Source organism: Crocuta crocuta, unplaced genomic scaffold, assembly GCF_008692635.1.
Source record: "Crocuta crocuta isolate KB4526 unplaced genomic scaffold, BGI_CrCroc_1.0 scaffold258, whole genome shotgun sequence".
Taxonomy (NCBI): domain Eukaryota; kingdom Metazoa; phylum Chordata; class Mammalia; order Carnivora; family Hyaenidae; genus Crocuta; species Crocuta crocuta.
Window position 1 is genome coordinate 6,481,664 of NW_027532842.1, and position 14,355 is coordinate 6,496,018.

The 14,355-nt window shown below is 46.7% G+C and overlaps 1 protein-coding gene across 1 annotated transcript in view; it reads right to left on the reverse strand.

The window, feature by feature from the left end:
• SGCG (sarcoglycan gamma) overlaps nt 1–11,160 on the reverse strand; it is a 96,119-nt gene extending 84,959 nt beyond the window's left edge. Inside the window, exon 1 of the mRNA XM_077745398.1 lies at nt 11,112–11,160. The gene's annotated coding sequence lies outside the window, so the exon portion shown is untranslated. The remainder of the gene's footprint in view (nt 1–11,111) is intronic.
• Nucleotides 11,161–14,355: the final 3,195 nt, after the last annotated feature.

The following is a 14,355-nucleotide window of genomic DNA, read 5'->3' on the forward strand; positions in this document are numbered from 1 at the left end:
TACTTTCTGCTGCCTATTCCTCTTTCCACTCTGATCTTCACGAGGGCAGAAGAATGTTTTGTTCACTGTCAGATACACAGCACAGAGAGTGGTGCCTAGGACACCCTAGGACAGAGTAGGGGCTCAACTATATGTACTTGTAATAGGCAGGCAGGCCAAAGAAAATACATTCTCATCTAAATGTACTTGTGGACGGGTGCCTGGGCAGCTCCAAAGTGTCCGACTTCGGCTCAGGTCATGATCTCACAGTCCGTGAGTTCGAGCCCCGCGTCGGGCTCTGTGCTGACAGCTCAGAGCCTGGAGCTGCTTCAGATCCTGTGTCTCCCTCTCTCTCGCCCCTCCCCTACTTGCTTGCGTGCGTGTGGTCTACCTCCTTCTCAAAAATAAAGTAACTAAATGTATTTGTGGAACATATTTCCGTGTCTACGAAACAGCATAACGATTGAAAACGTAAGTCCTTCCATCTTCACCCGCGCATCATATCATCTTTCCTACCCATTCTTTAACGGAGACCCTACCAACTTCAATAGAAACTCCATGAATACCTTGGAAAAGAATTGGAGAACACCGAACAAAAGGGGAAAGTGATCATTTACATATCATTACTTTCCAGACCCTTTTATTGGCATAATGATATGACTGGTGTGTATGTCATAACTCACAGGCCAACACTTCCCTCATTCTATATCTCGGCGATCCTGCGTACGACTCCATCTTCTAGCATGAATGTTAATCATGAGCACTCTGTGTCTGAACAGCACATTTTAACGGTCAAGATTTTGTAAAGTTCTACCCTGATAAGATAACGGAGTTGGGTTTGGGAGGAAGATTAGCATCGGAAAAACACGGTTTCTACTTTTGCCTTTCAACGATCGTCTCTTAGGTATTTCCCTGTTCCTCTCCTATGAAACCAGACTGCGTCCTAAAGATGCGTCTCACTTAGTTCTATGATGAACACTTTGGGATGTTGTGATCGATTCTGGCAACAGATGAAGTCAAAAGGCCCCACAGGCTTCTTCTCCCAGTGGAGGCTTCGTAGTCTTAGGACACATCCTGAAATTTGGTGGAATATGTTCGAAGAGCTTTTCGGCGGGGCTCTGTGGCTCTGACACCGGTCCTGTCCCAGAGACACAGCCACAGAGCCACATTTCTTTCTGATCCCTGCACCTGCTTCCTAGAAACTGCCGTTCCCCCTGCTGTCTTTATCTTCTTTCTCTTCTTCTGGCTGCCATTCCTTTCTCAAATTCTACTCCAACCTGTGACCTTACTAAAGCGCTGGGGAAATGGCACACATGATTTCCTGGGAGACTCACAGTTTCTTACAATGAAGACGAAAGTGGAGGAGAAAGGCATGATGATAGCTGCTCTTGACTTATCTCCCGGTCTTTAAAATATATACTTCTTGGATTTCGATAGTCTAAAACGAACATGAGGATTTATTTCTTGACTTAATATGCAGCCTTTCAGGAAACTGTATATGGTTATCATTTTTTCCCCAAGTGTTTGTTGTTGATTTTGTGTTTTGTCAAATCACTTAGAAACTATCTGCAAAGGAATATTTCACTGCATAGCGTTTTCTGAATGCTGTATCAACAAAAAAGGACCATGAAACAGAGTTTAATTACGCAGTTTTTCAAGAATTTCTTTTAACACATGAAGCCTGTATACTAAGTACAACATTCACAATCTTTTGACCTGAAGCTAGATCATGCTAGTATTTCAAAGAATATGTATTTATAGAATATGATGGTGCTACATCTTGACAAGGTTCAGGAAACTATCATTACAGATACAACTCAGATCAGATAAGCTCTACAATATCATTGCTATAATCAATCAAAACCCAAATGCCAATTTACTAAATTTTAAGTGATTCACATATTTATGTATTTTCCATATTTTAAATGGACTCATTATGTTAAAATTTTTCACTATTAATTCCTCCCAGTATATGAAAAAATGAAATATTTATTTTGTGCTTTTGTCCCTTTAAAATGCTTTGATAACAGGGGCACCTGGGTGGCTCAGTCCATTGAGCCTCTGACTCCTGATTTCAGCTCAGGTCATGATCTCACAGTTCATGGCTTTGGACCCTGCATCAGGCACCGTGCTGACATCACAGAGCCTGCCTGGGATTCTCTCTCTCTCTCTCTCTCTCTCTCTCTGCCCTTTCCTCACTCATGTGTGCATGTGCTTTCTCTCTCTCTCTCTTTCAGAATAAACTTCAAAAAATTAAAATAAAATGCTTTGATAACAGCATATGATTTAATCAAACTAATCACCAAATAATAATGACTTCTAATTTGTCTATACTGAGAGCAAAGGGATAATTATCCACAAGGGCAGGGTTGGGTTTTTGGGTTTTTTTCCCCGTTCTTGGTGGGCCGCTCCCTAGAACACTGCCAACAGCTGATGAAGGAGTGGATGAAAATAACGCAGAGATGAATTCTCCATTAAACGCTCTTTGTAAATTGTTCTATTGGATTATACGACCAAAGCGTCATACCTACAGAAGTAAAACGTGTAAGGAAAGAAATTATTTTCTAAAACTCCATGCAAAGATCAAATAATCATAAAGGCAGGAAACCTGAAGATCACTTGACAGGACCCGTGGTGTGTCATGCAGACCTTCCCTCGTCACCAAGGAGCTCGTTCTCCCGGCCGCCAGGACTACTTCCGCCTCATGGTGCACACCTGAGTCCCTACCCGGGACCTGTCTTTGGCTAAAGAGGGCTAACCCCCTGCATCCCCAAAGCGAGGCCCTTCCAAGGGCAGCTAATGACAGGTCACTCTGGTGGCCCAAGGGCCTGGCTCTTGCCTTCATTCATGTCTTCTCTGAAGGGTCAGAGCACCCCCACCTCTCCTCTCTGGCCAGCCAGTCCTGTGGGATCACCGAGTCCTCTGTTTTCCCTGCAACACAGTTCAGCTCCTTCCTCTGCCCGTCCCTGCTTCCCCCACTCCTACAGGGCTGTTCTTCCGAAGAACAAAGAATGCTCCCTAAAGAACTTCCTCCACACAAACATCAGTCTCCTGTTGTTTCCTAGGGAAATGGAGCGAGTGGAGTTGGTGGCCAGTAGTCTGGGAAGCAAATCTAAAATGGCATTTTGGGGGCACGTGGCTGGGTCAGAGTGGTTAAATTTCCAACTCTGGGTTTTGGATTTGGATCAGTGCATGATCTCATGGCGTTGTAAGTTCAAGCCCCGCATCGGGCTCTGCGCTGACAGTGCGGGGCCCACTTGGGATTCTCTCTCTCTCTCCCTCTCTCTCTAGCCCTCCTCCACTCATGCTGTCTCTCAAAAGAATTAAACTTGGGGCACCTAGGTGGCTCAGTCAGTTGAGTATCCCATTTTGGCTCAGGTCATGATCTCACAGTTCATGAGTTCAAGCCCCACATTGGGCTCTGTGCTGACAGCTCAGAAACCTGGAGCCTGCTTTGGATTCCATGTCTCTGTCTCTCTGCCCCTCCCCTGCTCTCTTGCTCTCTCTCAAAAATAAAATATTAACAAAATTTAAAAAAAAACTTTAAAAATTTTTAAATAAAAATAAAAATAAATAAAACAGTATTTAGAGCTGGATCGCCTGTCAGTCTTTGGCAACGTGGACCGGCTTTCTGGCCGTCAGTGGAGGGCGGGCTATACCATGGCACAGGGTGCTGGCATCATTGTTACAGCTGCCCCCATGGTGAATGGGGTTACAACATCGCAGGAGCGACCTTACTAGTGGTTGTGGTATGTAGGGTGTTTGATGGAATTGATGGCGTTCCTTCAAGGCCCTGGAGAGAGAAGACGTAAGACTGGGATGGCGCCAGACAGACGGTGGAAATCAGAGGGCCTCTCTGGCAGCTTGTGAAAAGGCTCTCACTCCCGGTCACCGAAGGGAAGAGCAAGCAGAGGACCAGCCTTTGTCAGAGTCGTGGAGCACCAAAGACGATGGACTTCTCAACCCAAGGCTGCCCTGTTGGGACCAGGGCCCTGGCAAGCTGGGAGTGGAGCTGTTAGACTTGAAATGAGACCTGGGGCCAATGCACGGAAGAAACTGGAAACTCCAGAAGCCCCTGGAATGCCTAAGTGCAGACTGGCCCACGGCCCCCTCCCACTTGAAGAGAACATTCTCTCCTGGCCAGCTGACCAGTAGTTAGGGTTAAATCACAACATGACCGGGTAGGGAAATGCAGGGCCTGATAAGAGACTAAAGAGATGACATCCCAAAGGGCCAGAAGGCCCCACCAGCAGGCATCAGCAAGCGACAGTGTAACCGGGACTGGGTCCTGTGGGGATTGGTCAGGGAAGATGCGAAGTGGACAAAGAAGCACTTGCTGTGACCCTCTCCTCTGACGATACAGAACTTAACATCACGGTCGTGGAAGATGGCAGTAATGTGCTACCAGGTCAGCCCTCGGAAGCTTGGAGAAAGCAACGGAGCGCACCCGGTGAGAGGCAGGAGCCCAACTTCCAGGCTAGTTGTTGAGGAGGACAAACACAGATGGGCAAGGGAGTTCCTTCCATCGATGCAATAAAACACGCCAAGGATGGACGGTCAGGAGCCTGGGGGCCCCCAGGCCCCATAAAAAGCACATCTCTTTGCTCAGTCACCAGACCTGGAAACCCTCCACTGAAGGGAGGCCAGGTCCCCAGAAGGAAACACCTGTAACACCAGAGCAAGTGCCCAAAGGACTCATGCAGCCCATGCGGAACCAGAGGCCGGGGGACTGGGCTGCGGTGCAGTGAGGGGCAGGCAGCCCTGTGCAAGATACGCAAAGTAGACACCAGCGCTCTGGGACAAGGCTGCACCCTCCGCGGCAGGGAATGACATGCTGTTTGTAGGACACTTCCCTAAGCGCTCCTGCGCCTTTGTGCGGATGGGGCACCCGACCCTGAGCCACGTCTCCAGCCATGAGGCCAGAATCTCCCGTCCGACTTAACTTCTCTTAGCCCTACACCGAGGCATGAAGTCAGAGGCCAGCGGCATCTCCTGGAAGTTAGAAGCCACGCACCAGGCCACGGGGGCGGCACGAGAGGCCACTCACACAGGTGACTCATAGTTCTGTGTCCCCCACCGCCTCTCCCTCATCTCAGGCCCCTGGCCACAGGGGGGTGTCCCTACAACCAGCCTGGAGGGGAAGAAAACGGCCACACTTGGTGTCGGGGGGGTTGGCACAGGCCACAAAAGTCCTGCTGTGGACCGTGGCCAGGTCAAGGTGCTGAGCGGGAGTCCTCCCAAAGCGCAGTATACACATTCTCACCGACAGGCAGGAGTGGCTTGGCTGGTTTGTCAGGACCCAGAAGGGGGGGGACGAGGAGATCTGAGAGAGCTTGAGGGTGGACCGGTGGGGCACCAAGGGCAAAGACCTTTGCTTCCCGCACTAACATCCTCCAGAGTGGCCCTTGTGGAAGAGGCACCAGATAGCCAGAATGAACGGCTCAGCCAGCTGACACCGGCCAGCTCATCATCACCCACCCCAGGGCCCCCACGGTGGGCTCATTAACACAGTGGCCATAGCGGCCGGGATAGAGGCCGCATGGGGGCCCCATGAGGGCACCCCCTCAGCAAGGCTGATCTAGCCACTGCCAGTATGAATGTCTAAACTGCCAACCACAGACCCCAGGGCTGAACCTGGATATAGCCCAACAAGCCCGCTCGATGGAGCACAATGGTATCACTGTGGCGGTAACGCATGGGATGGGTACGGGCTTTTCTCCTCTGCTGGCATGGCCTCGGCCAGCATGACTGTCTGTAAGCCAGGGACTTACAGAGGTCGGACCCACCCGTGTGGGGCGCCCTGTGACATTGCAGTGAATCAAATGATGCACTTCACAACAAAGGCACTGTGGCACTTGACTGTGCGTCTTCTGTTCTCATCACCAACTATATGCCCCAGGGCTGCTGGCTTGAGGAGGGGAGGGGACAGCCTCTTGAGGTTGCTGTTGAGGGCCCTGCATGGAGATGCCTCGTGAGCGTGGGCAATGCCTCAGGATGCAGTCAGTACTGCCCATATGAGCAACCGTGTGGCACAGCATCCTCAAGGGTCACAGTAGGTGTGGCCATTCTTGCCATCACTTTTAATGACCCAGATGGGAAATCCGTGCCTCCCTTCGCCACAACGATGGGCTCTGTGCATCTAGAAGTCTGTTCCCCAGTGGGAAGTGCTTCCACCAGGGAGTGCAATGCAAGTTCCATTAATCTGCCCACTACCTTCCATTCCCTTCAGCTCCTCCCACCAGGACAGGGGTCAGAAGGACAGGACGCACCTTTCCTGGCTGGGAAGGATGTCTATCGCCCTGAAGGACCGACAGGGCCCTTCTTGGTATTCTCTGACCAGGTCGTTAGCAAACGGACACGTGCTCATACAAAGGCTGATAAATAAGGGCATGGTGACCAATGGCTCAGACCCCTCCGAGGTGAATGGCAGAGTCCTCACACCAGTTGGCTACCTAGACTAGCAAAGGTACTGGGTGGGATNCAGCCACGGAGACTGTGCTTCCCCCACAATGTCCCTTCGGTGGCCTCCTCAGGGAAAGAGGCTGATTAGGATCTTGCAGGGCACAGGGGGCTCTCCTCAAATTAGGTACAGGAAGTAATCTGCGTGATGCAGGGGGTGGACTACAGTGGTGTGCCGCCCGAGTCGCCCTTCAGAACCAAGGCCCTCATCCCTCCAGCTGCCAGGAGTGACAACCGATGACGCGGATGACTCCTGGGGACACTGAGTCACCCCACCTACAGCATGTCCCACACGGCTGTTTGATCGCCGCAGGGGCGCCAAAGCCCAGGCCCCTTCCTCCATCCGGGGACAACTCAGGGCCATCCTGGCTCTGACACAACTGCATTGCTATTCAACTCTCCTTCCCAACTGGGCTGCCTTCGGTTTTGTACCGGTGTCTCTCCTGACGGTGTTCTCGAGTAAACCGGCACGCAGATCTCTAGCCCCGAGTGTTTCCTGGGGAAACCTGTAGAAACAACTGCTGCTGCAAAGATTGGGATTTCAACAAGTCACCAGTCAGACACACCGATGGGTTCTCAGCACACTGCTCAGCCTTGTCTGACTTTGGTCAGACTCTCCAGACTCTGGAGTGGGGACCCTCATACACAGGATTTATCGAGGGAATGCTCTCGAAGAGGCATATGTCAGGCAATGAGAACAGCTGGCCGAGCAGGAGAAGCTGGACACAAAGATGTGGGTTGGATGTGGGTAATGCCCTAGAGAACTGTGCTATTACTGGTGATTTCGTGGCCAGATGGTGTACCAGCCCTGTGAGGGGGACCCGGGTCCTTCCTCGTACCGTTTATCTTCTGCATTAGACACGCCTCTTAAGTTTGACGTTATTTACAAAGGAAGATAGAGTTTAGAATAGTCCTCAAGCTACACATGGAAACTGCATTCAACCAGAGAGGGAAAAAAAGTCTGTCATCTAGGTCATTAAGTCCTTGGGGTTTTATAACTGAACTGAAATGTTCAGGCAAAGCAACTATATAACCCTTCCCCTCAAAACCTGCATTTGCCTCGTCCCTAAAAGCAGCATTTAACTAAATGCTAACTCTGAGAAAGATCCACACAAAATTAAGCACCAACATTAAGAAAAGAAAGTTATTTAAATGTATCAACCAAGCCAAGCTTCTATTTAGTTACACGTCTCCGTGTGAAAGATTGAGGGCAAAAAGAAATTCTTGAGGGAGGCATAATTAAGGTTCTTATCAAATGTGGTGGATGTGCAATTTTCTGATTGCTTTGACAGTTCATTAAGAAGTTTCAGAGCTTCAAGGTCGCGATTCACGTCTATCTTTATAGACACCTTTTCCTCAGGATTGAAATGCAAGGATTTAAAGTGATTTTCAAATGTTGTAAAGAATACGCGCTCGAATGCATTCGGGTATGGGGACAGCCTATTTCTATGTTTCACCAAGATTAACATTTTAGAATATTTTATATAAAATTTTCATAAAGAGCTAAAATGTTTTATGAAAGGAAAATGTTCATAGGAAACTCAGTCAGTTGAGGTTTGTCTGGTTTTTCCCCCTCTTCAAAATTACTAAAGGCCAGAGGGGTTCCCAGTAAGTTAGTGAGAACATCAGGGAGGGTCTTCTATTCGTATTCTGGAATGTGCATTTCCTCCTTGGCAGCCCAGACTGCAAGTGGAGAACATTCCCTACCTAAGTAGAAACACCTTAATCTAGTACCTTCTATATCGGGCTCATGGTACCTTCCTAGGGCATCCGTGAGAAGCAGGTCAGGATTCCTGATCACTCACCTTTCTCAGGCTCCTCCCTCACCTCCTGGTCAGTGGGGTTGAGAATAAGGGGTTATGTGTTTCCTCATTACTGGTGGTGGCTGTGAGGGCATGGACGGGTGGGGGCGGGAGGAGGAGGGGTACAGCCCCTGTTGACCAGGAAGTCAAACACTTTCCAAACGTTCTGTATGAACTGCATTTGACACTCATTATAACCTAAGGAGGTCGACTCTGCGATTATTCCTACTTTTACAAATGAGGAAACTGAGGCTGAGGGCAATTAAGCAAATCACACAAAAAGGTCCCACAGTGGGAAAGTAGGTCCTCTGACTTCACAGCCCGAACTTGTCATGACTGCCTCTTTATTGATAGCATGCTTTTCAGGGATGCTTTACAAGCAAGACTGACTGAGAATGTTCAGAAGAGAGTCGAGATAGTCGTGGAGGGGAGGCGGGGGAGGCCCTGTTTGAGTGTATCCGTCTCAATAGCAGTGGCTTCTTCCTGCTGGCTCTCCCTTCCTTCATTCCCCAGTCCTCAGCTTTGTACTTTCTAGAACTCCTCTCCTCTCCCTCCCAATCCGTTCTCCATGGCAACCAGAGTGAGTATCCCAAAGAATAAATCTGTCCCTGTGGCTTTTCTGTGGTAAATGCTTAATGGTGCCCCACTGCTTTAGGCTGACACCCAAATCCCTCTGGTTGTACGTGAACCCTCCTGCAATCCCCAGCTCGTTTTTCATCGGCAGTAGGCTGTGCACCAGTCAGATCCCCGTCCAGTACACTTCACTATTTTGAGGGATTTTGAGAAAAGTCTCAGGACTTTTGCAAATCCACAAACTACTCAATACTCCTGGTATCGGTGTTCTCATGAGTTTCTCTAGGGCATAAGCACACAGAAAACTGGAAACAAAGTTGTACTCTGAAATGGCCAGTCCAGCGGGTGAGGAACTCAACAATACTCATGGGGGCATGATGGAGACATCTGGCCTCGGAGTGGGTCCAGAAGAGCACAAACTTAGGCAGATGCTGCTTCGGCTGAGAGGAGAAGGAGGGGTAGAGGCAGGTTCGGAGGAATGGAAAGTAGCAGAACTGTGCTCGGGGCTGTAGTTTTTTCCCCTCCCACTAGGAACCCATCCAGTGGGGGGCTTAGCGGGGCTGGGCCCATTTGAGAAGAAGCAAGGGTCTTCGAGAAGCCAAGTAAGAAAGAGAGCAAAGGGAGACCTCACATCGTACAAAATGCGCCAAGTTAAACCATATGGGCACCCGGTGCATCCTTTACAATTATTATTCGATTTTCATACTCGATGGCAAAACAACGACTAGAAAGTACGTATTTCAAAGGACGACGTGGAAACGTTATTTTCAGCATTTTAGGGGAGGAGATTTTTTTCCTTCTACCCTTGAAGGTCTTCCAGGTGGTGTAAGAATTAACAGGGAAAATGAAACAAATCAAACAAAAAGCCTCAGGCTCACGACATGCACGTGAAGGCCCAATAATGAAGTTGAGACTCGAAGACAAGACGGAGGTAGGTGGTTTTTTATACCTTTTAGCCAAAGAGACGGTAAATCGGTGAGGAATTGACAGCACGGAGAAACCTGAACTTCGGGAGCTCCCAGTCAGAAGGAATCCTAAGCAGAATTTGGGCTGGGGGAGTAAATTAGTAAAACAGTAACAACAGCTGTTGGTTGTTCTAAATTCTCCACCTTGATGATAAGGAGGTGAGACTGGAGACACGTGTGGGAGGTGGGGTCGCAGGGCGTTCTTCTTCCGGCTGTTTCTTAAGCGGCCTTTACATTTTGGGGTGGCCTGCCCTTCACAGCTGCAACCGCAGGCTTCCGGCCCCTTTTGGAAACCCGGATTTCTCAGCCTTTGGAATGTGATGTTTACATACGCTGAAATACTACTCTTCATTTGGCTTTGAAAGAAAACCTCGGATACATTCTAGAACCTATAAAACCAACACCAACTTGAACCATTCGTCTTGAAACTCTGAGTGTGCTTCCTTGTACCCATGTCTGCAAAACGTTTCCAAGGAAATGAGTAAAAAGTAAACACAGGACATCTTGTACTAGGGAGTTACTCCATCCGGCTGGCCGATCTTCCTGCCAGTTGAGTCCTATTTTCCCTTATTATCTCTCTGGGCCTCCCCTTTAAACTTGTTTCCCAACTGCTCCATGTTAACACAGAGAAAGGGCTGACAGTTTAGCAGGCCGAAGTGTTGGCCCATGTTTACCCTTTACTTGATTTACATTTGCTTTTTGATATGTATTTTGAACACGCTGTTTTCCAGATTTTAGGAGATAACTATTCTTTCCAGTCTTTTACTCCAAGAATATTTGGGAAGCCAAAGCTGGTATTTTGCTCATTTTGCTTATTCCCAAAATTTAGCAAACGACCTGGACTTTTGCTCTCATTAACTTTACCCCATTTTTTAAACATCTGTAACAGAACTGTGGACAAAAGGTAAGGCAAATGTAGTTCCACCACAAAAGTTGAAGAGCAGAGTTAGAATCAGTTCATCTTTAAGATTATATTTTATCTCGATTAACTACAGTATGCAACTTAAAGTCCGATAATATAGAAATGCTGTCAGGAGTTCGACAGAAACATTAGAAACGCGAATCGTGTGAAAAATACATAGCATGTAAGTAGAGTAACCTAAGAGTTGAAAATGAGGAGTTATACTAAACATTATCAATACTCACAAAGAACCATTTTGAGAGAAATGTATTCAACGTTTTAAAAGGAATTTGTTAACTCTTAAGTCACCTATGAAGGAAAACAAGTCAAGAAATCCTGCGCCTATTCGGTTTTTAAGCTGTTACATGGTTAAGGATGTTTTAAGAATCCAAGTGGAATGATAGAAAACCCAAGGTGAAACTGTGGACTCACCTTAGACGTTCCAGAAAGGGCAGTAGCTGCCCTCCGCCCCAGCCAGAGCAGCGGCTCACTGTTTCCAGCTTTGCCCCGACTTGCAGAATGAGTGAAGGGCTGAAGCTTCACCCGCTCTGGCCCTGCCGGGGAGAGAAAGCTCTCACGTGTTTGGCCTTGTCTTATGTTTCATTCCCTCGTATTAGCAACAGGCGTATCTAATTTTACTCGATGACATAAACAGCTCAGACCGCACTTAAAATTGTTTGGGCACCAATTCCAGGACACAGCGCTAAGTGGCCAAAAAAAAAAAAATCTTATAAAACCAACATTTAAATCCTGAATCATGATGGTCTTGTGTAATTATAACTTTCTAAAATAAACTTTACCTTAAATGAATAGCAAAAAGCAGACTAGTTTCCAGTGGAATCCAATGTTGACAAAATCTCAGAGAAGTCCTTTCAAATTAACCGGCAGCATTTAGAACTCACGACTTTATTGGTATTACATGTACACTCTTCTCGTTCTGATGAAGTGCATATTATCATGTAATAGTCACTCCTTAAAGATCACTTTCTTTAAGTGTCTTTTGAAGGGAAAAACCTTAATATTTGAGAAGAGAACCTTAAGGAATTGTCATCCTAATAAAGAGGGAAATAAGTTCTCCATGTTAAAATCACCACAGTTCTTTACTAATAAACTAAATTTGTATTGTGTTTAACAAAGTTTGTGAATGTAACATCACCATCTTGATGTTTTGCGTTTATTTAAAAAGAATAATGCTCATATTAAATGCTCATAAGATGTAAAGAAAATAAATATCAAGCGTTTTAAACAACCTTCTATTTTGCCTTCTTTAGGTATAGACTGGTGAGCTGCATGAATTAACACAGGCTAAAGGATTATATATTTGAAATTTGGATTTTAGCACTAAACCCTGAAAAGGAGAAAGTGGTGTAATTATAATCCGTATGCTTAATATTTATCTTATTTTCTTTTCAGGAGACCTCTTCTCTTATTCTGTTTATTCATAACCCTAACTAATGTCTTTTGACATTTGATACGAACAGCTGCAGGCCTTAAATTAAAAGCTGATACAGCTTCAGCTAATCACACGTTTATTTATAAGACTTTCATAAAATCTTTCATGAACTCTCTGCCCACTACGATTTTCCCTATAATGGCAATATAATTACAGCACAACTATCAATTCTGAATTAAAACACAGAATACTTAACAATGATGGCCTGAGATGTATTTTTGTGACAGTGTGTGTCTGGAAAGTCAAAACTGGAAACTCCTAACTCAATATTCTGGTTGAAATGTCACACTTCGAAAGGTTATGCATTGAGGGACCTTTTCATCAATCAGTAAATTGGTTTTGTAGCGATGAACTTTTCCGTGTTTTGGGGACTGCTTGGTACAAATGTTAGTCAATCTGTGGCCTTTCTGTCCATTCACTCATTTAATACTACTCATTTAATACACCTACAAACTCATTTAATACTACCAACTTCTCTGTTCAGTCCTTCATTCGAAGGGCTTCCAGGAAAAGACTCTCATTTTATAGAATAGTTGAAATTATTAAAATGTCTTCAGTGCAGGTCTGGCTTCACTCTGTAACTCATATATATACGTCTCATATGTTTCAGTGGAATCACAACATTTTGTTTATTTTAAATGTTTAATGTTTATTTATTTTTGAGAAACAGACAGAGCATGAGTGGGGGAGGACCAGAGAGAGAGGGAGACACAGAATTGAAGCAGGCTCCAGGCGCCAAGCTGTTAGCACAGAGCCCAACGCAGGGCTCGAACCCACAAACTGCGAGATCATGACCTGAGCCGAAGTCAGATGCTTAGCCAACTGAGCCACCCAGGTACCCCGGAATCACAACATTTTAAAGCTATGAGACTTTATTTTAAAAATTTTTTAATGTTTTATTCATTTCTGAGAGAGAGAGAGAGAGCAGGGCAGGGTCAGAGAGAGAGAGACACAGAATCTGAAGCAGCTCCAGGCTCTGAGCTGTCAGCACAAAGCCTGACATGGGGCTTGAACCCATGAACCACTGAGATCATGACCTGAGCCGAAGTCGGACGCTTAACGACTGAGCCCCCCAGGCGCCCTCACAGTGGTCCCACTTTTAATAGCTCCTGTGACTTTGGATACTAACCGTAGACATGAGCTCCGGTGACTAAATCCCCCCAAACCACCTCGGGCTTGCCTCCCAAACTAAACTCATCTCCCTAAACCTGCTCTTTGGTCCGTCCGTCTGTCCTTTCTCAGTTTATGACTCTATCCTCCCCAAAGTTACAGAAGATCCATTTAGGCGCATCCCTCACCAACCTGCCCGCCAGGCAGCAAGCCCTGGGATCTCCTGCTCTGCCCTCCCTCTTCTCTGCAGATCCCCGTCTGACTGGGGGCTCACATCAGGACTCACCTGGGACTTGCATTTTCCACTCCTGGGACTGCCAGAGAGACGCCAAGAACAGCTAATTCCCTCCCAGCACTCCACAGGGCACACACACCTTCATGATTGGGCTGCTCTGTCTCTCCTGTCCCCCCCACCCCCCAGAGGTGCGGTAAGAAAGCACATGCCATTGGGTACTTGGCAAAGCCTCGGACTAGAGTTACCTCCCATCCTTTTCTGTTGGGAACCGAATGGCTATTTAACCTTTCAAAGCCTGTTCATGTCACTATCAGCTTCCCAGATGTGTTTATAAACTTAGAGTTCTTCGTATTTACATTGCCATCATTGGTTTATGCACATGTTCTCCCTACCAGACTATGAACTCCTTGCTCAGCAGCTGCATAAAGTGAGCCTTCAATCAGCTGAACTCTGAACAGTTACACCAAACCTCAGTGTTTTTTACGATATCCATTCCACAGGGCACAGTAAACTTAAAAAAAAAAAAAAGAGCTAACGTATGATCAGCATGACATTCTAAAACTTTTCCAGAAGAGGTCAGTATAACAGTAATAAAGATACTAGCTTTCAGGGCAAATGAAATGTGAACTCAAATGAAATTATTTTAAGAGGTACGCTTTCAAGCCTTAAAAAATACTGCGTCAATTCTCTGCCCCCCATCAAAGCCACACTTCCTCAGGAGAGAGGGCCCCTGGCTTTTCACAGAAGCAAAATGGAGTGATCAGATGATTCTGTACACAGATGAAAACTCTCAAAGAATTTAGATCTGGAATGGAATTAACATCATCACCGGGACGCTTCTCACCCAAAGTCTCTGGTTGTTTTTAAATAGGGCTCAT